The 26,306-nt window shown below is 46.8% G+C and overlaps 1 protein-coding gene across 13 annotated transcripts in view; it reads left to right on the top strand.

Annotated features, from left to right (window-relative positions):
* Positions 1 to 26,306, top strand: part of LOC149355532 (uncharacterized) — a 68,583-nt gene that overhangs the window by 35,568 nt on the left and 6,709 nt on the right. For 6 of the 13 annotated variants that reach the window (XM_089583851.1, XM_089583845.1, XM_089583847.1 and 3 more), the window contains one exon: positions 21,581 to 21,699. The gene's annotated coding sequence lies outside the window, so the exon portion shown is untranslated. Of the gene's footprint in view, positions 1 to 6,609; positions 12,273 to 14,692; positions 14,787 to 21,580; positions 22,392 to 26,306 lie in introns of those variants that run through there. The other 7 variants (XM_089583852.1, XM_089583846.1, XM_089583855.1 and 4 more) reach the window with 4 other exon arrangements.

The following is a 26,306-nucleotide window of genomic DNA, read 5'->3' as shown; positions in this document are numbered from 1 at the left end:
ACAGCCTTCCTGATGTCTCCGAAAGACACGACCCACGGCCCCCATGGTACAGCCTTCCCACTGTGTGTGACTTCACGTTAACAAACTTCCGAAAAAAAACAACACTGCAGCATATATTACAGGAATACTGGGACTACAAGAAAAATATGTGAACTACATAGAATTTTACACTGATGGCTCAAAAACAGCTGAATATGTCTGTAGCATGGCTGTAAAATGAAACTGGCAAAAAATAGTAAGGCTTCCTAACTGTGCATCCATTTTTGCTGCCAAATGTTATGCAGTCTCTACAGCTCTAGGCAGAATAATAACAGCATTTAAGACAGCATAATCTACCAGTGATTCAGTTAGGGTGCTCACGGCATTACACTGCAGAAATGCAGTCGAACAGTTAGTTAGAAAAATGTTACACAATGTAGAAAAAGTCACAACACGGACATAAAATAAAATTCTGCTGGATTGCAAGCCATATTGGAATATACAGTAATGAAAGAGCCGACAAATGTGCTGCACAAGGTCGCAGGCATGAAATCAAGAAAGTCAACATACCCCATAGAGACTGCATGAAATTAATACACAGTAATCTCAAGGCTAAATGGCAGGAAGCCTGGGACAGTGAAGTAAATAACAAACTCCATTTGGCAAGGCCTTTACTGGGTGAATGGAAAACTTGGACTCACCAGGAACATTTTATAGAAGTAATTTTATGCCGTCTTCGTATTGGACATAAACACCTTACACACAACTTCCGGCTAACAAAAAGAAGACAAACCCATTTGTGAGAAATGTGGAGATGAAGTTACAGTAAACCACATCTTATTCTCATGCACAGAACTTGAATCATTGAGGAAAAAGCATTTTACTCCATGCCACAAAGAACACATTGCTCTTCACCCAGCATTGATTTTAGGTCAAGATGCACTTATTGATATCCCAACTGTTTAGCTTTTTAAGGGAAGCACGTCTCCATGAAAAACTCTAATCCTGACCCTACGCCTTGCTGTATATGGCAATACGCCTCAGCCATGTTCTCGTTCCTGAGAGGAAGGCTGAGATGTTTTATTTGATGTGTTGGGAGCCTCGACATCCTCGCCCTGGCAAAGATGGTCGCTGAGGTTACCTGACCCTCTTTAAAGTTTCCACTGAGAGTCATTTTTAAAGTTCCTTTCCTTTCTCATTACTAACAAGTATGAACTAAAGTTTTAGGCCCTCTACACCATCGGTCGGTTTTCACATTTTTATAAAATTCTGAAAACCTTTCCTATAACTTGTGTTGGTGCATGATCGCCCTAGCTGCCTATAAGCCATTAAACCCAACACAACACAGCAACACACGTGTTGTGCATCCATTAGCTCTAAATTGTCAGAAAATGCAAACAACGTGATCAAGGGCTGATTGGACAGGTTTAGGGAGCCGGGTCACCAGAGCAATCTTCATTGTTCTTTGGAGGCATCAGTCAAACTGAGCAGCCGTTGCAAGCTCTGGACTGTGTTTTCACTGGCTCTTTCTCTAAGGCTGTTGTCTTCACTGTGCTCTTCCTTTGCGCCCTCTCTTTTGCTGTCTCACTTTTCTGTTCCGCGGGTGCGGTGAACACTTCAGGTGCCTCGTCTCCGTCCTCTTCTATCCGAAAGACCTGCGAGTAAGTGCCACTGACGGCGGACATCTCCCGCCTCCCTTTCCACTGGCAGCTGCACTAGGCTAACAGGAAGCTCAGAGCTGTATAGAGTGGCACTTGTGGCTGGTAAAGTTGGTTGGTGCATTTGCTCTGTGACGAGATGCTGACTGCGTGAACTGTCCGTCAGCTTCAGTAATGAAAACTTTCCGTTTCAAAATGCATCTCTCGTGCGAGCAGGAATCTTTTTGAAAATTGAGTAGCTTCCTGAAACAGTGGCCCATGGCAAGGTATTTGGACGCATTACTGTGCCCCTCTGCCTCGTATAGTGCTCTTGCTCGCTCATGACTTGGATCAGCTGTAGGCTTTCTGTTCTTAATGCCACCTGGCAAATGCTGTCACTATGAGCTGGGCAAGCTATAGTCAAGGCCTTTGCATTATGATTTTTCTGGTAAGCTGGCCACTGTTTAGATAAGCAGCCTGAGGAAACTGCAGATCTTGTTTCTGTCTGTGGTTCAGTAGATGCATTGCCAGGCTGAGGGTGAAATGCCAGTTTTCCTCGGAGTTCGATTTTAAGAGTTGAGTGCAGTGTTTTATTTTCTCTTTTCACTGTGCACGTCATTCAGCTGCAGCAGATGTGAGGTCACATATGGTGCTGCTACTGGTATAGCTCTTGTAGCGTAAGCCAAAAGATTCGGCGAAGTTGTTGAACAGGTCAAAGGTTGCAGAAAGACAATAAATTGAGCTAACTTGTAACAGACCCAGGTAATGACTTCTGCTTAGTACAGATGCAAGTGACTAATACTAATTGGTAACAAAGTTGCCAAAAGCTAAAGCTTTGGTTTTAGTTTCAGATAATTGATTTTTTTAACTGTTTTATACTCTAGCAGGCGTGCTTTTGTGTAGGTTGTTTTTTGAAACAGCTAAATCTTTGGGATTTTGCAGTAGAGGGCTCAATGCTACACTGCAATGCAGTTTGCAGCTGAGTGGCGTGTGTGTGTGCTGATTTGCATGAATCCAATGTGTTGGCCTCAAGTTAATTTCATCTGTTGCAGTCTCAGCCACTAGTGAACATCTGCAGTTGACTTTAGGGGGGTTATTCTTGTAGTAACGCTCAAAGGGCTAGAAGCAGTTGTCACTCTCTAGCACCAGCGTGCCAGCCCTAGCAGTCAGAGCTGTGACCCCCAACCCGCGGTGCAGTGAGTCGCAACCACGGCGGGTTCGGGCCAGAGGGGACAAACACGAGTATGCTACTCGGAGGAGTGTTTATTGCTCCCGAGCAATACAATGCAGCAGCAACAATACAACCGCCGTAACGAGGGAGAGTGTTCCGCTCGCGTACGGGGGTGAAAAACACAAAGGAAAGAACGCACGCAAAAATGTGGGGGAAGAAGGTTCCGCTCACCTCGCGTGGTTCCTCGCTCACGGCCCGCGGCGGTCAAGTCACACGCGATGGCCGGGCGATAAGGGCAGCGGTCTCCGTGGCAGATCTCTGATCCGTGCGTGTGCACGGCTCCCACCAGAAGACAAGCGAGCCTCGGAAGCAACGCGGCTTCTCCCGGGCTGTGGAGAGGAGGTCTCTCCGTTTTGAAAGGGGAAAGAGGGAAAGTCTCCGCGGCGGCGGCGCGGCGGGGAGCGAAAGGAAGCGGGGGTGGCGTGAGTGCCCTCCCTCGCAAAACCTCCCGAACGGCGCGCGCATAGCATCGTGTGATAATTACGCGCGGCCGTTACAATGGGGCAGAGGATTCATGTGTATCCCCACATCCCCCCCTCCTTAAAACTGCCCTACGGCCGAAAAGAGACCGCGTTCACCGAAGGGTGTACCGAGTGGGGCCGGCGAAACACCGTTTAACTTTAAAAACCAATAAAGAAAAGATTCAGCTCACAGCCAGCAGTGCCGTCGTTGAAGGCCGTGGACGCCAGGGCAGGAAGGCAGTGTAGACGACCGCTATGGACGACCGTGGAGCCCAGGATTGAAGGGGGTCGATGACCGCAGGTGCCGTGAGTCGGCCAGGGCAGCTTTGCCGGGACGCGCGGGCGGCAGGCAGGCTCAGGGCAATTACGCACCGTGTCATCCCATTGTATAGCGTTCAGCAGGCCTCCACTCAGCTGGTCGAACCGCTCGCTCTTGGCTCGCCCTCTTTTCCTCTCGATGGGGGTGGCAAACGCGCGCCGACCCATTTTCCCTCTGCCGCGGAGGACTTGCGAGGCGGGCCCAGCGGGACACCAAGCTTCTCTCGTGGGCGAAGCCGCTGCCGCGGGGACACGGGAAACTCCAAGGCAGCTTCTCTGCTGCAGTTTTCGTCATGGTAGACATAGGCCCCGGTCGCTCCGAATTCTCGCCCGCTCGTCCCGCGGCCGACCGGAAGCTGTTTTTCGGCATGGTTGCTCGGTGGTGACAGCGGGCTCTTGGTTTTGGAATGCGGCCGCCCTCCAAACGGCCTGGCTCTCGATGTTCGAAGCAGCAACGGTCGTTGCGGCGTCCGCTGGCTCTCCTCCGGGCACGCTGTGAAGGCTGGCCTGCGGCTGCAAGGCCGTCTTTTCTTTCTAGTTACTTTCCAGATTTACACTTTTTTTTTTGAGCTAGTCTAACCCCTCTCGGTCTTTTCCGACGAGAAAGCGTGTGCTTGCTCCAGAAGCCATGGTGCGAAATATGGAAGGGGTGTTCCGTCCATATTAAGCAGGAGAAATTACTCCCTGCGCGTTGGTCAGAGTTGGTTCTGCCGTGGGCGCAAGTTGTAACGAGGCGCCGGGCTCTGTTGTCGAGCCTTGCGTCTCGGTGCGGCTGCCTGCTGGCGGGGGAGGGTCCTGGGGTAAGGTCGCATGACGTCACAAGCCACAATTTGCCAAGGAACCTGGCTATTGATCGGCTGCATGAGCCCAGGTGGGCATCCACCACGTGGCTTGACCATTTGGCACACATCGCACGAGCGGGCGTAGCGTATCGCATCCCGCTTCATGCCAGGCCAGGTAGCGAGGCGGCACAACTTGAGGTAAGTCTTAGGGCCACTCGCATGCCCAGCGATGCACGTGTCATGAAAGTAGCGTAGAAGTGCTCCTCTCAACGTGCGTGGAATCACCACCCTGAAGGACTCGTGTGTATCCGTCTCGGAGGGGATATGTCTCAGCAGGATGCCATCGGAGTCGAGCAGATAGGAATCCATCGCGCTCACAGCATTACCAGCTGTGTTCGAGCGCCCCGCACGGACAACAATACCAGTTGCCTCCATGTGCGCTGCGGCCGCGCCGCCCGGCTCCCTGAGCCCGTCGAACACTTTTTGGCAAAATGGATCCTCCCGCTGTGCCTCCAATAGCTCCCTTCTGCTGAAAATGCTCACCACGGAACTGATGCCTTCCAAGTGGTTCACGCTTTCGCCCTGGGAAGGCGGGGTGTCCCTTCCCTCGGGGCGTTGTGTGAGCTTCGTGGCAGTCGCGCTGCTCTGGCTGTCGGGCACGGCGGAGTGGGCAGTGTTGTTACTTCCCAAGCCGTCAACGGGTGCGCGCGAATGTGCGTCCGCCACCACGTTGTTCTTGCCCCTCCTGTAGCGCACGGTAAAGTCGTAATGCTGAAGGAATAGCGCCCATTGCGCTAGGCGTCCGGACGGCTCGCCTAGGCGTCTCAGCCAAATGAGTGCCGTGACCAGGATGTTGCTGCTGAGAAGCCGTATTGGACAACCACAGCAGGGACTGGATGTCAATCCCGCTCGCCGTCATGGCTAGTCTGTATGTCGGCAGTCGGTCACACAGACACTCGGTTTGTCACACCTCTGGCCCCACGTTGGGCGCCAAGAATATGGGGGTTATTCTTGTAGTAACGCTCAAAGGGCTAGAAGCAGTTGTCGCTCTCTAGCACCAGCGTGCCAGCCCTAGCAGTCAGAGCTGTGACCCCCAACCCGCGGTGCGGTGAGTCGCAACCACGGCGGGTTTGGGCCAGAGGGGACAAACACGAGTATGCTACTCGGAGGAGCGTTTATTGCTCCCGAGCAATACAATGCAGCAGCAACAATACAACCGCCGTAACGAGGGAGAGGGTTCCGCTCGCGTACGGGGGTGAAAAACACAAAGGAAAGAACGCACGCAAAAATGTGGGGAAGAAGGTTCCGCTTACCTCGCGTGGTTCCTCGCTCACGACCCGCGGCGGTCAAGTCACACGCAATGGCCGGGCGATAAGGGCAGCGGTCTCCGTGGCAGATCTCTGATCCGTGCGTGTGCACGGCTCCCGCCAGAAGACAATCGAGCCTCGGAAGCAACACGGCTTCTCCCGGGCTGTGGAGAGGAGGTCTCTCCGTTGTGAAAGGGGAAAGAGGGAAAGTCGTCGCGGCGGGGAGCGAAAGGAAGCGGGGGGTGGCGTGAGTGCCCTCCCTCGCAAAACCTCCCGAACGGCGCGCGCATAGCATCGCGTGATAATTACGTGCGGCCGTTACAATGGGGCAGGGGATTCATGTGTATCCCCACAACTTTTAGCCTAAAAAGCGTACTATTTGGAACTGTGACTCTTACAGCTCTGAGACACAAGTTGTAGTCACCTGTAGCTTAGCACCAATAGTAGCATAATGTATGGTGCACTGTATAATTCCCTTTGTAGAGTCACCAAGAGCACCTTGGCCATGTTAGCATGCTCATTGAACCAAGTCCATCATGCAAGTCGTCTGAATGCATTTTAACCCCCTGTATCGTAGCGCCATCATAAATGAAACCATCGGAAATAAGTAAACAGTATTTTAGCTGCTTTGAGTAACCTTTAAAAACCACTGGAATGCAAAAATATGACCACAATTTTGCATCGAATAATGCGCGTCTAATTCTGTACTTCATTTGCCATTCAGCTTGTTTTTGTCATAGCATCTTTTTTGCCCAAGTTTTTCTCTGCCTACTCTGCCATAAGGAAGAGATGCGACCACACTGGAAAGTTTTTCTTTATTGTGCCAGCTGCGTTTTATTCCTGGCTGAGCAGTGCCTTGCCTCTGACCTGCACCTTCTCCCATCTTTTGTTCAGCTCGGTGTGCCAGTACTGCCTTTCGCATGCAACGTCGTGCCTGTTCTTTGTGTCATCTGCCATCTGTGCAGCTGCTGACCTGCCTGCTTTGAAGCCTGTTCTGCCCTGCCTTCTGGGAGTAGTCAGAATACCCTTGAGTTTGTTCGCTGTGCATATGGCTATAAAGTTCTGTGAAGTAGTGTAAGACACTATCTCTTCCATGTGCTGTGTTGTGTAATTTAACATTGTGATTATTGTAAAGTTTAAGAAGGTACAGTGCATACAAGCAAGGCCAGAATGAAGGTTCACACAGCACACATTCTGTTGCATGTGTGATGTGTGTGCACCTTTTTTTTACCATGTTTGTTTGTGGTGCTTTTACATGACTATGTAAGGCGGCCGTTGTCCTGTGTAAGTCAGAAAAAATTTGAGAATATAGAAAAATCAAAATATAGAAGTAAATCATCAGAAGAAAGTAGCAGTCACTGGGGGTTTGAACCCAGGCCCTCTGCGTACCAGGTGGGCACGCAACACATAGGCCATGAAGGGGAACTAGTTAACGTGTTTTGGTGTGTATGATTTAGTAATGTGTGTTTGGGGTGTGTACTGACGTTATATTAATTAAAAAAATAGAACGAAATATAAGCATGCTAATTAGGCATCAGAAATTGCACGGAATGAAAAGGCGGTGTTATGGTGCTTCATTGTAATGAAACAAATGTGTTGTGTAGATGTGTATTTATGAGTATGAGGTGGCATATTACGTCATACAGTGTAACCTAGATAATGATTGGTGATAGGTAATTGTGATTTCTGATTGGTAATCAGTAATGTGGTAGGTAATTGTGATAGTAATTGATGAATGACCATGATCAGTAATGTGATTGTAGATTAATAAATCGTGAGAAGTGATAAAGGAATACAAAGAGGAAAAAAGGAGGAAAAGGCACTGTCACGTGTACTCTTATGCGACAGCTTAAGGCGGGGGTACCACGGCGGCCATCTTGGACAAGACGTTAGTTCAACCACCAGGGCGGCTCCACTTGTCCGTGGAAGCGAAAAAGCGCTCCTCCGAGACGGTCTGGTCCTCCTCTCTGCGTTACCTTGACCTCCTCTCCCTCGCGTTGTGGCAGAAGGAGGCGGTTAGTCACGGAGGGGGGATAAACGCCACGACAATGACGACCGCGCTCGAACGTGTTTGGCCATTGGCACACCCATACTGCTTCTTTCGCCCCTACGCACCCCTTGGCGGCCCTGCCATGGTGCCTGGCGATTTTTTTTTAGGAGGCACTATTTCGAATGCGAGCTTTTGCGGGGCTAGTTGATGTGACATTGTGTTCAGTTGGACGCAGCGCCCGTCCTGTCCGTCTTTCTGTGTGTTTTGTGTAGAATTTAGCGCTTTTTTTACTTTCCTGAACACGAAGTCTTTGACATTTACAGAAATTATATTTTGTTTCCATTTTTTTCCAGAGTTGTACGCGTTTTATAGTTATTCTTTTCTCGCGACCCTGACCAATATTTTGATGACTAGCAGCGGCAGCCACGGCAAGCAATATTACAAAATAAAGCTTCGTAGGTTCCACTGGCATCCATAACAAAGGGCCACAAGACATCTATGGGCTATGGCCTTCGTAAAACTATGGATGATGTCGAAATGGATGCAGCGGAATAGTAGATGACCTCTTGGTTTCAAAGGGCGGTTGCCATGTGTGTTGTCACAGCCCTTTCTGCGGTCAAAGGCGCGTGGCGCGTAGCTTGTGTGCTATTGATTCCCGTTCACCATGCAAACGTTTATTTCGCAATTCCAGGAAAAACACCTGCAGCGAAACATCAACCCAAGATTTCGAAGCATGGCGAGTGTTTTTATTGTTTACTCACACGCTGCCAGTGCTATGTAGAATTCTAAGAGACAGCTGATATGGTAACAGTAAATAAGAGAAAATGGGCAGAATAAGGCATATCAGAATGGTACAAACATATTGCGTTCAACTCGTTGGGTCCGTAGCTGCGGAGAGGAAAAGAAAGCAATATCACAGTGTGTTAGCCCCCTTCATCTCCCACCCGTTCCCGATAATAGCTTGGGAGAGATAGTCTGTGACGTTGAGATACGTTGCAAGTAATGCTGATTTTCTTTTTTTCCGCCCGCGCATCCATGCATGATCACAAAAATCCCGAAAGTGCTTACGGCCGCAGCCAGCAACATTCTTTTCGTTCACATTTTATTTTCAAATAAACTACTACCACCACCAAGGTTAGAAAAACGAAAAGGAAACACTGGCTGTGAAACTTCGACTGGAGACTGCGGGACATAGCTGGCAAGAGCTAATAAGTACTCATTACAATCGCGTCGAGTTTCTACCTACTGTAGCCTTAGCATAGCATTTCCATCCATTTATTGGAACTGCATTTTGTTGCCACACGAGGCAACGTTCCTGCTTTTGTGATATCGTTAGTGATCAGCACGAAATTGTGATAATTCCAACAGTTCTAGTTCCCTGCTGTCTTGTGAACACGGATGTGAGCATGCGGCAGCATCTGTCTAGAAAATAAGCGATCGAATGTGGATATTGCACTACCCCCCCCCCCTCCCATCTTTTTGTACTGGCACTGTTTGTGTAGTAAATTTGTATTGTAAAAGGCTCATTTTTTCTCCAGTCCAGGGAATGCGAGAAGTCAGAGCTATACGCACCGTGGTAGTCCTCTAGCTGATGTCCGCAAAAATCAGTGGACTTTTGCTTTCACGTCACTTTTCAACTGAAATCGCTTCTGCTGCTCTGTTTCGTTTGCTCTGTTTCGTGTTTGCTCTAGCATAAGAAAACATTTTGTCCTCACGCTGAGGTCTGGGGCGAATCGATCCTTGCACAATTAGTGAATTTCGGCGATAGGTAGCGGAAATTCGCAGATCTGGCCTCCCAGTGGTCTGCATTGTCCAGGAGCCGATGCGAAATATATGGCGGTGTTTCAAGACAGCGCTTCTCAACCGATGAGCCATAGCGCGAGGCAGGGGTGCAAGATCGTGTCTTCGCCCTAGGATAATCATCTCTGGCCGCCTCCTGTCTCGCTACTCACAGCGTTCCCTGTGCTCCTAACACGGAGCGCCCGGTAGCTCTCTCGCTGAAAAAAAAAATCTTTTAGAATAGCTGTGGAAACTGCGCAACGGCACCGGTTATCAGAGCGTCAGCCAACACGGCATTCGTCCCGTGGATACATGAGTTCAGTCCGCATTTTGAGGGAATGTGAAAAAAAAAATCGAGGAAGAGAGTAGAGGAGTCTCGGTTTTCCTTCTCAAAAGTTGCTCTTTCGAATACTCAGCTCGACCTGCACTCTGACCGCATTTCTTTTGATCGTGATAGTACGTTCAAAAAAGCGCTTGAGTAAGAGGCCTCAAGGGCCCAACTGCAAATTTTGCAGTAACACTTATTTCGTCGATCGTGTTCAAAAAACTGCGCGAAAAAATACCCAGGAAGCGAGAAATAAATACGCCAACTGGCAGTACGGTTTTCTTTTTTTACTTTTTCGCGAAGTGTTGCAGTCACCTGATGCGCTAACCCCTGCGCCTTGGCAGCGACACGCGGTACGCCGGAGTCTCTAATGTCAAGTGCGAGCCATCGGGCCGGCACAGCAGCATACTCGATATCCGTAGCGGCAACTATTTTTCTGAAGAAACATGTCTGTTCCAAAAGAAACAACAGTGGAGCGAAGGCATAAGTCTAAAGAGATCATATCAACATTTTGAAAAAATATCATCTACCAACCACGCGCACGGATGTCGAACCTGCTTCTTCAGCCACACCTGACTATAGTTGTTATAAAGGTTATTCACGTGACAAAAGCGTGATAAGCCACTTGCCCAGAAAATTTGTTAATGGCATCCACTCCAGAGGCACACGAGGGGCATAGTTTGTCAGTACCCTCCAGTTGATGCCTTCTGAAGAAATGAGCACTGTTAGGGCACCCCTGTTGGCACCCTCATTTTTTTGTACGATGTGCACGATGATCGGCTACCGGGATACAGGGTCGCCACAAACGAGCCTTCTAGAGCCCTCAAATCCTCAATAGTCCTGGAAGCCAGACTAGTCGAGGAAGACTGCATACTACATGTCTACTCGAAACGCAAAGCTCAACTTAGCAACTAATTTCTCATGATGAGAGCTGTGCCCGCTTCAGCACTCCTGCGTAACACAAAAACTGCAGCAACTAAAACTCTTTATTATGAGAAATAAATAACCATCCAAAAATATAAAAACCGGAAAAGAGAAACTGACAATAAAGTGGCTGGACTACCAATTGTTTATTCGCAAGCCTGGGGCTCAAATATATACAGGGCACTCAGCCACACGATCCGCGCACAACTGCTATCACATCAACCCTCCTTCGTGGAATCACAGTTTGCAACGACTTCAGCATCTTCAATCTGACCGTCGATCTCCAAGTTCCGGTTTCCTGCTTATTGTACAAAAGTATCTTTGCAGAAGCAGCGTCAGAAAATCATTGCAAAATACAGTGATATACAATAAATCGGCAAAAAGAACAACAAAAGCGACAGAACGCTTTCAGCGCATAGCAATAAATCCACAACACGCAGAAAGGACTTCTTTATTAGAAGTCATTTACTATCAAGGCCTGGTGATTAGGAAAAACATATAATGCAGCAGAACAATCACTACAACATGTGGCTCCTTTCTTTGCAATGAGAAAAGCCCCAAAGAACCTCGCGTGCTGTCTTATTCGCGACTCCTGCCAAGAACCTTGACACTGTCAAGCGCCGGCTCCGATTTCCACTCTGCGCAGTGAAGAGGTAAATTAGATCCAGTTCCCTTTTCTGGCGATTTTGAGTGCTCTCATGCAGCGAATTTCATATACCACACCAACTGCACAATCCGCAAAGCATTCACCATGCCTCTTTTCGCACTGGTGCTTTTTTCCTCGCCCATTACGTGTGCACAAACCGCTGAGCTGTCTCGTGGCTGAGAAAACAACAGGCACGCCATACCTGGCCGCAATATTTTTCAGGCTGTGTAAAAGCAAGGCTTTTCTCTAGTTGTCTAAGCAGGGATAAGATTCCTTATAAAGTGCTAGCATGCGTCAAGGTGCGGTTACCTCGTCAACACATCTACATATTCGCAGGACAGAGCCGTCGTCAGCAGAAGGTGCTAAGGCACGGTCAATGGAAGATAAAAATATATTGCATAGCACTGGTGCAACACCAGGAACAAACATGTTTGTTCCAAACGAAACAACAGTGGAGCTAAGCACAAGAATCTTTGCACACTAATACCTGCTAAAATTTGAAACGATGTAGCCCCATTGAAATCAGTACACTCGCGTATACTGCCTCAGGCAGTTCTGCGCGTGGCACAGACTATAATAAACCTTCAACATCAATAAAAAATAAAAACCCAACGTCCGTCTGCTTTCTCAAAAAAGGTGTCACATCTGTCACATCCTTGGTGGCGAAGGGAAGAACACGGCTAGTTTGCGGTTGACATGAATTGCTTTCGGTAACAATACATCCTATAGGGACCCCTTTTTGTTGGAGGTTGGGGCTGTCATCACAACGAATCCGCGCTATAGAAAAACTTCGTTCAGGTGAGCAGACAAGCCTGCAGAGTGAACACCATAACGATAGGCCTGTGTAAGGATATGGAGCGCACTAGCTCCTTTTTGTTGTATAGTTTGGGGCTGTCATAGACTGGCTTTCTCCCAAAAGGACGGTAGGCAGGGAGTAGTTGTAAGCTACTTGGAAGACGATGACCTATGACTTTTTTATGCTGATAAACGACGATTCGTGGAGACGACAGCCCCAACCTAAAACAAAAAGGCCGCCCTTTGTTGTAGGTTTGGGTGGTCATCACCACAAATCCGTCTTTTTTACCACCATGAAGAAGCCATAGGTCGTCGTCTTCGAAGTAGCTCACTACTTGCTGCCTACCGTCCTTTGGGAGAAGGCCATTCTGTGCGGTTCGCGTTAGGCGATTACTTCCGCCAGAAGCTCCAGGTGGTGCACTGACAACAATCGCGCATCTCCATCTTGCTTGTGACACGCTTTACACTCGCACTAAAAGGACGTCTTCCAAGCCGCTAATCGGAAATTGTAACATACCTCCTGCTGATACAGCATGATTGATTCGAGTGCAGAACACCCGTTTCCAAAGCTCTGCCTTGTTAGCCCTGCGTGACAAACGCCCTTGCAGTGTATGTCCCGTACTACATAAACCTCGTGTGTCAAAAACCCCGTGCCAGAAAGCTTGCGACAAAAGCCTCGTAACAAAACGCATTTGCCCAGCAGTGAGTTTGGCGAACACACTACACTTGGTCCGGCAAGGCGAGTGTGTAGTCTCAGCAGCCGTGCTCTGCTGTACCGTGCTCCGCGTCAACCCCTCGCAGTTGTTGACGGAGCAAGCGTCGTTCCTGGAAAGAAACGCGCAACGCACCGCTTCACCACGACGGCTAGAGCAAGGGTTGGGTGCCGCGCTAAAGATTTTTTATTACAAACCCCACTGCGCCCAGGGCGGGTGCGCCCTGACAACTTGTACCCACTCCCCGCAGCAGAGGCACACAGGTCTGTCTCCTCTTTCTAGCCTGGCCTTGGCTGCAGAAGAACCTTGGATTAGAACGGCCGCATGTCAATCGCCTTCGCAGAACTGTGACGTCAAAAAGTTGTGGCCCGGTTGGCAGAACTGACAACTTTTGGTTCTGAGCAGGTGTTGTTGGTCCCGAGGGCTCCTTCGCCGCCTTTCTACCCCGATTCGAGACGCCTCGCCGGCCCTCACAGGATAGAAGAGGGGAAACGCTTGCGCTGAATGACTTAGGCCGGGTGGCAGGAGCGCGCTCCAGGCGCCAGTGAATCCGGCCGGTGCCTCATAATAGACCTCTCCCTGATGTAAACAGTGTGATGTCAAAAAGGTGTGCCCCGATGGGCAAAATCGTCGACTTTCGGTTCTGAACCGGTTTTTCAGGTGCCGAGCACTCCCCCACCAGCTTTGTTCCCTAATTCGAAACGCCTGGCAGCCTTTCTTCTCCCAGTGTGAGCCTTCTCGGTACGGCGCATGTTTTGCCCATCGGACCAGAAACACGTGCGTTGATGACGTGTGTCTTGAAGGAAGCCAGTTTTCTTTGCACGTGTTGGCCTGCCTGCAACTCTGTATGCGCAGTCGCGTTTTTTTTCTTTTTCAGGTGAGAAAAATGTAGAGCCTAAGATGGTATCCCAGAAAATAGTGAAAACATTTTTTTTCTGCCAAGTTGAAGGAGCGAAAATTGCTAATTGTTCACGTGCACTCAGTGGAGCAGATTGTCAATGAAAACGCTGTTACCTCAATGGGGAAGTGTGTGTCCTAAGTGAATCAACTTGAAATTAGAGGCCAATACAATGGGGTTTTGTTACGTTTTGCGCTAATAATAATAAACACAATATGCGAGCATAAAATAAAGTGCCTCTAAACAGATATGCGAAGCTGAAGAGATTGCCGTGCATGCGGGAACACTTTATTTGCAAGCAAACATTTTGACTTAGAAGTTACATTCAGCCAGAGCAATGCCTACTCCCGTAATATCTTAGAATTTCATGAAATATTGAGGAAAATAGATGTGTGTGTAAATTATGGCAGATTTTTTTCACGTTTCATGACCATGCACACAAAAGCAACCGCTGTGGCAAATGCTATTTCAAGGCCGGAATGCGAAGACAATGCAAGCATGCTGCTGCTGTATGCTTTTTTGTAAACAAGCATGAGGAACCGTCCTGAGCAAGAGGCTGAAGCGTTCGTCAGATCTGGTAAAATGTAGAGTTCTGGCCCCTTCCAATTAGGTTTTTTTCATAACCACGGTAATGAAAATCTGGTCGTAAATGTTTATCAGGTAGACGAGCACCATTTTGAAAATATTTATCGTCTTTCTTCTAATTTGTGAATACAGATCGACACTAACGTCATTTTATGTTCCCCGCTTTGTAAACCAGGTCAAAAAACAATTTGCGATGTAAAACCTGCTTCCCACATAACCTTGCTGAATTATCCTGAAGTCCTTGATGGTGTTGGTGAGTGGGCTTCGAAATCTGCTGAAAAATAGCTCTTAGACGAAATGTTTTCACCAATGTCATCCACAGACCACGCAGCCAAAGGACTTCATACCGGTTTCCAAGAAATTTCACCGGAAGCTCTCGGCCCCTTGTGTTCACGGAACTATCCTGAGTAGTAGTAGTAAGTGGCTTTTTTTGTAAATGAAAAAGAAGGTAAAAGGATTCTTGCCAGCCCCGGCATCTGCTATCATGTCTAGAAGCACCTGAGCTGGGGCTGGGGGATGGAAATGGAAAGCGAGATGAGTGAAGGAGAAAACAAAGGGTAGAGAGAGAGGGAAAGAGGGAATACCTTCCCACCTGCTTGTATTTCCATTACGCGAGGCGATACAGCCAGTGGGAAGGACCGCAAAAAGTATCAGCAGCCTCGCGTTGCCGGCGACCTGACACGTGAGGCGCGCACTTCGGGAGAGGGCGACCGCGCTCTCTCTCTCACACACACACATACACTACGCTCGCCCGTTCCGCAAGCTACCCTCTCACTCGCATGCACCAAGCTGCCCCGCACGCCCGCAGCACAATTTTCTCCATTCTTGACCGGAGCGGAATTCCAGCCATGACTAACAATGAGGGACACCACCCCTTTTGAGCACCCGCGAGCAGATTGGCACGTGCACATAGAGGAAGTGCCAGCGGTGCGAGCAGCAAGCCCACCATAGCAGACTTCCATATTTATGCAACTCACCTACTCCTATCTAGACGCTACACGCGCATTCGTGCAGCGCCATGCGCAGCAAATGTCGCTGTACTATTGCGGAGCAGCTCTTCCGGAAACCGCGCCATTTACAAGAGCTAGTTTTGAAACATAATACCCTGTAGCCGAGACTGAGAACTGATTGCATTTCTAACGATTTCGGTATCCGTGGTTTGCACACCGCTGAGGGAAAGTACTGGTATTTCATGCAGTGCAAACAATGGCAAGAGATGCTGGCATTGTTTTTGCTGCATTGTGCGCATACATATCACCAGCTACGCTCCCATATACCTTTCAAGAATGTTATCCGTGCATTCTTTTTTTCTTGCAGTGTGTGATTGACATATAATTTTGGGGGCATGCTTTGCATTCACTACAATGCTAGTGAAATCGCACTGTCCACACATGCACTTCGCCACTGGTAGAGGCAGAAGCAGAAGGCTTCATTCACTTCCATTGATGTGCATTTTCAAAAGACAAACGCGTGTTCCTTATAAAAACAGGACCATTTTATTGCAACATCTGCTAAGCACGTTCAGATGCCTTGCACAACTCCCCCACACATCATGGTGGCTGCCTGCAAGCAAACAAGTCCATACCAATGTCATATGTGAGTCTATTTTCAGGAAGTGACAGGAAATGTCAGTGCTCAAAAGTGGGTATTAGGTTGTTCTTTACTGCTCAACCATTGCAGTTACTTTCCATTGACTTTGTGTTTCAGTAACACACAAAGACATATGCTTACCTCCCGTCATACAAAAATGTGAGGGCAGTAACGAAAAAAGGAAAGAAAATATGTGCATAAACATAGCAAGTGGACTGAAAAGTCCTTACATACATCTAAGTAATTTGCTGCCACTGTAACAATGAGAGCAGATATGTTAAAATAAAAGCCTGCTGAGCACGATAGAAACATATTCTGCTTACGCCATACAGGGTGATACAAAGCTGCTGGAACAATGATACACTGCTTGTTTTGATGTCACCACCAGTTCACTAAGAAAAAGCTTACCAGCAGAAGGCTGTATCCATTACAAACAAGCAGAAAAATGTGAGCTGTGAGGTTGAATATCATTTGAAAGTGTATATTGATACGGTGCTTCCAAGGAAAGTGAACGCCACAAGCGGGCTAGTAGCAAAAGGAAAGACGCAGCTATAGAACAGAAGAAAGGAAAGTAATGGGCAGGCATAAGAAGTACAACATGTCCAACTAAGCTATACTTGGGAAAAAGAAATAACTCAACAGTGCCGTTGCAACGCACATATAAAAGCCCCACATTTTTGAAAATATAAAGCGGAAAAAAATGAAAACACACTGTTTCATATAGCAGGGATCTCAACGGTTATATTTGAAAATCAATTAGAAACATATTGATACAGGTGATACAGGTTCCTAATTTTATTGGTTTGATTTGAATGATTGAAGTCTTTATTCAGACAAGTTTGGTGTGAGGGACAGGACAAAAGGCAATTCACTTTTGCCTGACGAGTCCCTGTCACTCATTACACTGCTAACACTTCCTGTTTTCTAGAACCACACACAACATAGTCAAGGCAGACCGACGTCTTGATAACATGGTTGGCATGGTTCTCACTGTGGTAAAGGAAGTACACTGGATAATGCACAGAGCACAGTTTTCATCTGGGGCACTTGAACATCCATCACTTTCATCACAAGTTTTGCCCTCTGGCCCGTTTTTCAACACTACAGACAATAAAAAAATGAGAAGTGGGGCTTCTTCGACATCCCTAAATTGTACTTCACAATTTATTCTTGCAGCGAAGTAGGAGAAGAAAAATTTACTTGCAGTGAATACGAAACAGAAGCATGCACTGACTAGCGCATTTCTCTAGCCACAGTTATGCAGTGAATTTCACGAGCACAATTATATTTCTTTGAAAGCACCGGCCTCCTAGCACGAAACTAGAAGATAATCAGCATCATAGGCGCGTGCTAGGTGCATGAATGAAGAAAATTGAACCTCCTCAGCAAAAAATTTCAAGTGCTAAGAACTAGTTTATCACCGGTACTAAGGTATCTGCAGTAGCTACGGCTCGCAGTGCGCTTGTACGATTTTTTATCAGGCTTTGCCCCTCCCTCATCATAATCTACACATAAGCTGCCAAATGCCACTCGCATAGAAAGGTGTCCATCCCCCCAAAACGTAAACTGCCGCTTCCACGCACTGCGAGCTCCTAACGAGCTCAGGAGGAATGCAAAACGCAAACGTGAAATGTTTTGCGCAATGCAGAATCAGCAGGTTATTTTATCGCCTTGTATAAGCTGTAGTATATTTTTTAGAAATGCCAACAGTTTATAGACTTACTTCAGAGCGGAGTGAAGAAAACAATTCCATCTGCCACATCTGGGATCCAACCCGCGACGTGCGCATGCTCAGGACGAGAGTCGTCATATACATAAAATATCCCTCAATGCCCTCTGTGACTTTTAACCCTCAACTCTCCAATTTAGAGCCACTTCTACAGGACCCCAGCTAAGGAACAAAGAATTATGCAGCAGATTTCTGCTCTCGCCTTACGAAATGTCACAGTGCCGTGACACTGGTAATCTTGCACACGCGTTCATGAAAAACCGCACTCGATAACACACACTACGAGGCAGCTCATGCAAGCGACACAGGTACAGTTGGGACTTCAATGCACATACTAATAACAAAATTGCGGTCCAAATGGCTCACCAGCGTTTGGCCCTGACATCAGCCATGCGCGTACGAAGCTTTGTCATCGTCGACCTTTTGCGCTGAAGGTATCGCCGCCGATTCCCCATTTGACACTTTTACACACAAAAAAACTGGCAAGATAACGTGATAAAAAACGGCGCTGCACATAAATACAAAAGCACAGTAAAAAAACAACAAGCAAAACAGCACGATACGCCGATGACAGCCTGCTGAGCAGCCGAAGAAACGACCGAAAGGCAGGAGAGGTTTCAGCGAAGTCAGTCGTCTGTCTCGTAAGTCTTGCTTCAAAATGTTTGACAGAGCCACTGTCGTTGACCGGCGGAACTCCATTGTTGAGTCAAAACGCCCGCGAGATTCAAATGCAGCAGCCCCGTCGACCAATAAAGGGGGCGAGTGCGAGCTAACATGAGTCGTTTATCATACCAAAATTTACATCACTGGTAGTATTAAGACCAGCGACTTCAGTTCCTGTCAAAAAAGCCTGGAATATAGCAGCGATCTTTCGCGCTGGATGTATTTTGCGGAGGTTACGGCGCACAAAAAATGGCGCAATTGAATGGCACACTACTACCGTTCTGTTTGTCATAGCGAAATGCCGCCTCGAGAGGATTTCGAATATTTCCTAAATATTTCGTGTGCCGAATTTGTTCCTTATACGACATTTACTTGCTTCTAAAACTCAGATCAAAAAAGCGCAGTTTCTAGGTTACGACCAACTTTGAACAATGAAAACTAAAAAATTATGACATGTAGCTCAATGAAATTTTCAAGAATTAACAACATGGGTACTATCTACAATCCTGCTAAATATGTTTGTGATTTATGAATTGGACTAGGAGTTATTAATGCGTCATTCTTTTAAATTTCACACTTATTTATGGCACCAGTTCTAAATAACTACCCAATATAACTCAATAACTTGACGCAAGGTTCTCGAGTCACACTTCATCTAAAAGCTGCAGAAGCAGTTTTGTTTTCGGAGCAGTAGTTTTCGTAAAAATCCGGTCCAACGCAGGCAAGTCGAGCAAAAATATCGTTTTGTGCCCCTCGCTCTTTTGCTCACTGCTATCGTACTAACATGAATAGCTTTTAGCGACACATACCACCGCAAAGATGATACAATTATCTTTACAATGCGCTCAATATCATTTTTCTAGCTCAAACGAATGAGCCACACCACTCACACAAACGTGATGAAAAACGGCTGCTGACCGCCGCTAACGTGGTACCGCCGCCTTAAGTGTCGTCGAAATTTTTTCTATGGTTTTTAAAGGGACACTGAGGACAGCATTATCGAATTTTTTTGTTAGTAAAATCCAATAGTTTGGCAATTTGTGGCTTTGTTGCCCCTCGTCCGGCAACAAAAAGTGCATTTATTGCTAAAAGATTTGATTCGAAGTTGGTAAACTTTTTCCCGCCACTACTATCCAAACTTGAGACTCTCTGATGACAAAATAGGACAAGAGTGACGTGAAGTGGGGGAAATGGAAACGAGGACTCTGTGATTGCTGGCAGTGAGTGCTGGGCTCCTGCTGAAATGAAAACTACTGCCGGCCAGACATTGAAGGTCTCATCAGGCGTCGTCGCTTCGTTTACGTTTGCACCAATGTCACGATGGATTGCTCCCTATTCTGACAATGAAATTTGCTCAACAAACTGCGACCTGCATTCAGTGACCTCATCCCTACACAGCGTGCGATGCTTTTAAGGGCTGAGGTGGCAGGTCTGGCAAAAATGTCCTAGTGCGGAGGAGTCAGCAGCATCACAGTCACCTCCGAGTCACCATCATGACTGATGTGTAGTGACTGGTATGTGTGGGCATATTTAAATTCTGGAATAATAGTCCTCAGAGGGCTGGTTATGCAGCCCAGCATCTTGGTACATTGCGTGCCTTTGCATGAACTTCGTCCGAGGAGCACTTAGAGAGGCACTTGGAGGTCTCCTGCTGCTCCGCCCTTGTAAATCGAGGCGCGCAACGAAACCATGCAGGCATGCAGAACGCATGGCTGTGAAGCATCTTAAAACATACCGAAACTCAGCTGGCCGCCTGTTGCACCGCCAATTGCAGGCCTTCTTTGACTTCCGGCATTCAGGTTGTCTTTTTTTCATCTTCCTCGTGCAATAAAAGTGCTCTAGTGGTTACAAAACAAAACTTCTATACTTCAATATTGATCAAACACATAACCTTCATGCATCTTTATCAGCCTCAGAGATCTGTGGCCTCTTTTTTCCTATTTCATCATCATGCTTGTACTTGCAAGATTGGCCTGTGGCGGCAATACCTGTATTTTAGTTCTTGCTCTTTTCACCTTACAATAGCTTTTTTTAGAAAGAATGGTGTTTTTGTGTTTAGGAACTGGTATTCTATTGATACAAGCCAACTTCAGTTTCTCCTCAGTGTCCCTTTAAGTTTTGCAATGAACCAACCATCCCTCGCTGATGTTTTAATCCAAATGTGATTTGTTTTCCGCTTGCCGCAAGGTACCATAGACAGTGGATTCTACCTCACTTTACGATGCTGACTCGCTTGTAAGTTGAGCACTGCCTGCAGTTCATGCTGTCAGTGCTTAGGTTGAAGTGTTGGGTCCTAAACTTAAGACCCTATGAGATTTTTAACAGCCCTGTCTTCCAAATTGTTCACTACTGCACCAGCATCAAGCATTTGCCATTTTTATAGATAGTACGTACGTATGGACCTTGTCAGGAAGCATTTTGCATTGCCTGTGCTGGCTAGCTAAGGTGCTTTTCCAGTGTGGCAAAACTGGAAAGTTTTCACTGGGGTCATTTTGTCTGGTTTGAGGAGGCGACATGGAAAATGGGGTTCCATTTAAACTTTGTGCAAATATTGCTTGAGGCAGTTTCTGAACCTTTGACCATTTGTTTGTTAATATAACATAGATTTTGTAGCATGGGCTGTTTTTCTTCTTTTAAAAAAAGTTTTCCACCTTCCTACACAGTTTGACATAGTTTTGTTAGCTATTCAGCAGGAGTAAGTCATACAGCTTGCTAAATGGAGCCTTCCTGTACATGTAAATAAAAAAACAACAACGGTAATTTAGTTTCTTTTGCCATGTGATAGCTGCTGTTCAGGAAATGCCTGATCACTTGTAAGCTGGTATTTCAGTGCACATTAAGGAACCCCACATTAGCCTCCCACTCTGGATCACTTCATAGCTTTCAGTGTTGTTTTGTCTTGAAAAGTTCACTGAATTTCAAAGGAAAGCACTTGTGGGCTGATTGGCTATAGTCACTCAATCAAGGCTGTGTCCAGTTGGCAGTAAGAGCTGAAATGTGGGTATGTACACAGTCTGTACCAGGCAACTGGCATGGGTGCTGCTTTGGAGGAGGTTGTACGGGCATTGTTCGGTGGGGAGACACAAGACTTGCCCAGATGCTACGCGAGAAGATAAGTGCTGAGGTGGTCTGGATGAGCACGGGAAACTGGTCGAGGGCTTCTGTCAGTCACACATTCACTGGTCTCAAGGAATGATGAGAAAAAATGCTGTTTTTATGTTATTTCAGTGGCAAGGAGATGCCTTCCAGGAAGATTGCAGCTCGATGATACAGGAAAGGTCAAGGACATGATCAGCAAGGATCAAGTTGTCCAAAGAATCTGTGTCTGGGCTTGCTAGCAAAACCATGTAAGCTCCCTGCTTTGCTGCTCAGTGGCAGCCATACTAGCATTGCAGTCATGGGTTTGTGTGCACATCAGATAAGGAAATGGTTGGAGTTATGTCGTGCTCTTCACACAGGTTTCAGAAGCCTTCATGAAGCAAAATAATGGTACTTGAATTAAAGTGGATAGTTTGGAGAGTTGGTATGTATTCATGGTCAGAAAGTGCCTGATAGACGTAAGATAATGGGGGGCTGAGACGACACAATTGCTTCTTTGCAACCGAAGTTTTAGTCAGATTGGCACTAAAATATACAACGCGCTCAACAAAAAAGTGAAACACTCGGGCCGCGTCTTATCCAAAAAATAGTTTCTTTGTTCTCTTTAACACAAATGGGCTGCTTACGCTTTTCACCTGCTTTATAACCAGAGTAAATTTCAATGATTACTCGTGCCAACTTCTCACAATGTTTGAACAATACAGTCATTTCAAAAGGAGTATGTGCGGGCCGCTATTTGAAGGCTGTGCCTTCAAAATTGGGCTCTGAAGGCAACCCCACTACATTGTGCTGGCTCCCTTCCTTGCATGGTGATAACCAGGAGCAGAACATTGGATGGAAAGCTGTCTGATGTTATGTCAAGGCACATGGTTTTATCTAAGTTGTGCAAAACATGACTGATTGTACTTTGGAGGGATCATGAAAGGAATTGAAGGTGAAGGTGAGTATGCAAAAGTGAACTGAAATGGATAGTAATGCATTGCGCAGTGAAGGGATAGGCGAGGGAAGGTGCTCAGGAACGACCATTTTTAGCACATTAAGGTGATCGAGAGAATAATATTTCATTCACGTAGGATGCAACCATATACTGCTAGTACACATTTTAGCACATTAAGGTGATTGAGAGAATAATATTTCATTCACGTAGAATGCAACCATATACTGCTAGTACACATATGGTCATGTTAAACATACATAGATGGTACAGCAGCTGTCATCACTTCTTCTCATTGGGGAGGGAGTTGTGTACAATCTAGACACAGTGTGTATACTTTGGTGCAGGTATCTCTGGTCTCAAGAGTTAATTTTTCTGTCTACCTTGGTGCCCAGGAAACCATAAAGAACTGAAGAAGAACACAAAAATTTTTCACTGGCTGGTGACCATGCTATTATGGACAGACTCTGGCATATATGCATAGTGTATAGCATATATGCCTAGCATTTATGCTTTGTCCTGCTCAAGCCCATTTCTTTATCTTGATTTCGACTAGGATGTCATTAACCCACGTTTGTTCCCTCATCCACTCTGCCCTTCTGGTCTCTTAACGTTCCAGCTATCATTTTTCTTTCCATAGCTCACTGTTGTCCTTAACTTAAGCTGAACCCTTTTCGTTAGCTTCCATGTTTCTGCCCCATAGGTGAGTGCCAGTAAAATACAGCTGTTGTATACTTTCTTCATAAGGGTTATTGGTAAACTGCCATTCATGCTCTGAGAGAACCTGCCATATGCGTTCCACCCCATTCTTATTCTAGTTATTTCCCTCTCATGATCTGGATCAGCGGTCACTACGTGCCCTAAGTAGACTTATTCCCTTACCACTTCCAGCACCTGACTACCAATTGGGAACTGCTGTTTCCTTGTGAGACTGCTGAACATTACTTTGGTTTTCTGCATGTTAGTTTTTGACCCACCATACTGCTCTGCCTGTCTAACTTTGATCATGCTTTAAAGTTCATCTCCTAAGTGACTCAGCAAGGCAATGTCAGCAGTGAATCGCAGGTTACTTAGGTATACTTCATTATCTCTTATCCGCAACTGTTCCCAATCCAGGCCTCGGAATGTCTCCTGTAAAGAGGCGAGATCATGTCTGCCTGCTTTACACCCTTGCTTATTGGAATTTTATTGCTGACTTTATAGAGGACTTTGACAGCTGTGCAGTCGTAGACATCTTCCAGTATTTTCACATAGGGCTCTTACGTGCTGATTCCGCAATGCCTGCATGACTGCTAAGGTTTCCACCGAGTCAGATGCTTTCTCATAATAAATGAAGGCTTTCTACAGGGGTTGGTTATAGTCTGCGCATTTCTCTATCACCTCATTGATAGTGGGAATATGGTATATTGTCGAGTATCCTTTGTGAAGCCTGCCTGATGATTTGGATAGTTGAAGTCTTAGGTTGTCCTGACTTATTAGCAATTACCTTAGTAAATACCTTGCACAGAACGGACAGTAAGCTGATCGTACTGTAATTTTTGAAGTCTCTGACCTTTCCTTTCTTATGAATTAAGATAATGTTAGCGTTCTTCCAAGCTTCTGATATGCTCGAAGTCATAAGGGATTGCAAATACAGGGTGGCTAGTTTTTTTAGCATAATCTCTCGTGCGTCCTTCAACAGATCTGCTGTTACCTGATCCTCACCAGCTGCTTTCTCCTTTTGCATTGCTCCTTAGGCTCCTAAGGCTTTCTTTACTTCCTATATCGTTACTGATGAGATGACCAATTGCTGTGCGCTACTGCCTCTCTCATTAACGTCCTGATTGCATCGACTACTGTATAGATTTGTGTAGAACTCTCCGGCCCTACAGACAGAATGGAACTAGCAGAGCTATCGAAGTAATAAATAAGCGCAAGGGAGCCGACATAAGAAAGTTGACTATGGAGAGAATTGAGCACACTTTAAAGAACAGAGGTAGCCTAAAAGTGTTGAAGGGAAGCCTAATCAGTGGTAAAAACCAGATGTATGCAGTAATAGATCAAGAGGGTCATTAGCAATATCGATAAGATAGTTAAAGTAGCCACTGAGTTCCACACAAATATATACTGTAGCAGTCCTTCGCAACCGACATCAGACAGTGTGTCGTAGTCCACATCGGCTTATCTTTTTGCTTACACCACCAGCAAAAAAAAAAGCATTGTTATGACTGACGGAAGAATAGAAAGGAAATTGCACGGGCCTGCCTACTGTCGAGCTGAGCCACAATCACTGCCTCGTGCATACAGAGCAGCATTGAAGAAAATGCGAGAGGAATGATTGAAAGAGACGTGCGTCAAAAAACTGCGTCTGCCGAAGTGACATCGCCAGCTAGCCAATTCATGCACTTGGTCAATGGTGGAACCAGCATAGCCACTGAAGCTTGGGGATGTGTACAAAGAGTTTATTACTGTTACCTAGAGGGAAGGCTGGTACCCTCTCTATGGGAGTTTCCATTGAGCTTCCTCAAGGCCACTTTAGCCACCATGGGCACTCTAAACATCATGGGCCGGTGCGATACTGACTGCTAAACCACAACTTTGGCCAAAAACGAATGCAAAAAATAAATGTTCATTAATCAAGAATGCCCTAACGTTGAATATTTTGTCTATGAATTGCAACAAATGAGCAGAAAAGCATGTAAATGCAAAGTTTGCCCAAAATAAGAGATGGCTTGCTCTTCTATTGGCCAAGTATTCCACACTACAGAAACTAATATTTCGTGCTTAACAGGCGTACTTTTAGAGAGAAATGTTTAAACAAAAATGCTGTTGCTTGGACACTTTAAGAAGTTTTTTAATTGTATTTTGGAAAAGAGAAACCTTTTATTGACGTCTTGTGCTGTTGCGTTTTCACTACCATGGCTTTTGTGCACTACGTTCGCGCCAAAGTCGTCTGCAGGTGGGGCACGCCATTCGACAGCTCTTCTTTGAAGCAGCATGTATACACACACACATGGAGAACAAGGTTTTGGAATGGGACATCTCAGTAACCCACTCTGTGTTCCCGAAAAAACCCTACTGTCCCGCCCCCCATGATGTTTTGAGCATCCATGGTAGCTGAAGTGCAGCGCCGCCGGCTTTCCCTCTAGGTAATATTAAGAAACACTATTGGTGCACATGAAAAAAATTGGCTGTGGCTTAGCTAAGGTTAAGCCTGGATATCTCGAAGCGAAAAGCTCTCGCTGCTTTTCAGCCAACTCCCAAGCTACCACTTCTGGATCGGTGTTTCTACGCCGTCCGACTGTTGCTTCTTCTTCTCCTTCCATGGCGAGTGTCTGCGCCTGTTCTATGGGCAAGCACACCTTATATATCCTTCCTTTCAAATGCGCACTGTGCACAGCTGCGGCGAAAGGTCAAACGGGGGCGAGGAGGAGAAGCGGCGGCGCACATGCGCAATAGCGTGTGGCGGCGGCAAAAGGTCAGGCGACGTTGTGAGCGGCAGCGGCGGCAGCCACTTGCGCCATGCGTGACGTCGCTCAGTTTGGCGTATGCGCAGAAGTGGCAAATCTGGCTTCCGGCTCACGCGAAGCGCGGTGTTGACTAGCCTAGTGAAGCTTTTCGCTTCAAAAGCAACATAAAAAGAAAGTGGCACGCTTATGTCGCTAGGAGACGATGCGCAAAGAGGTTCCTTCTGGAAGAATTCTCTCCAAGTGCCTCTCCCATTCGCGTCATGTCATCATGGCTATCATGGCACGTAACAACTTTTGAAGGGAGAGCTGTACTACGGCATGTCTGTGTGAGTTTCGCCGACCGCACCACCAACGACCTTGGGCCGCTTCGCAGCTGCGCCGAGCCTTTCACCTCATGACTAACCACAAGACTTTGCCGTGGTAGTTCTGCCGCCGCCACGTGCCTCACCAAAACAGCTGGCTATGTGCTCGC

This window comes from Amblyomma mixtum, chromosome 3 (assembly GCF_055824585.1).
Source record: "Amblyomma mixtum isolate Tamu chromosome 3, ASM5582458v1, whole genome shotgun sequence".
NCBI lineage: Eukaryota > Metazoa > Arthropoda > Arachnida > Ixodida > Ixodidae > Amblyomma > Amblyomma mixtum.
The sequence above is the reverse complement of the archived record's forward strand: the minus strand, read 5'-3'. Positions and strand labels throughout refer to the sequence as shown.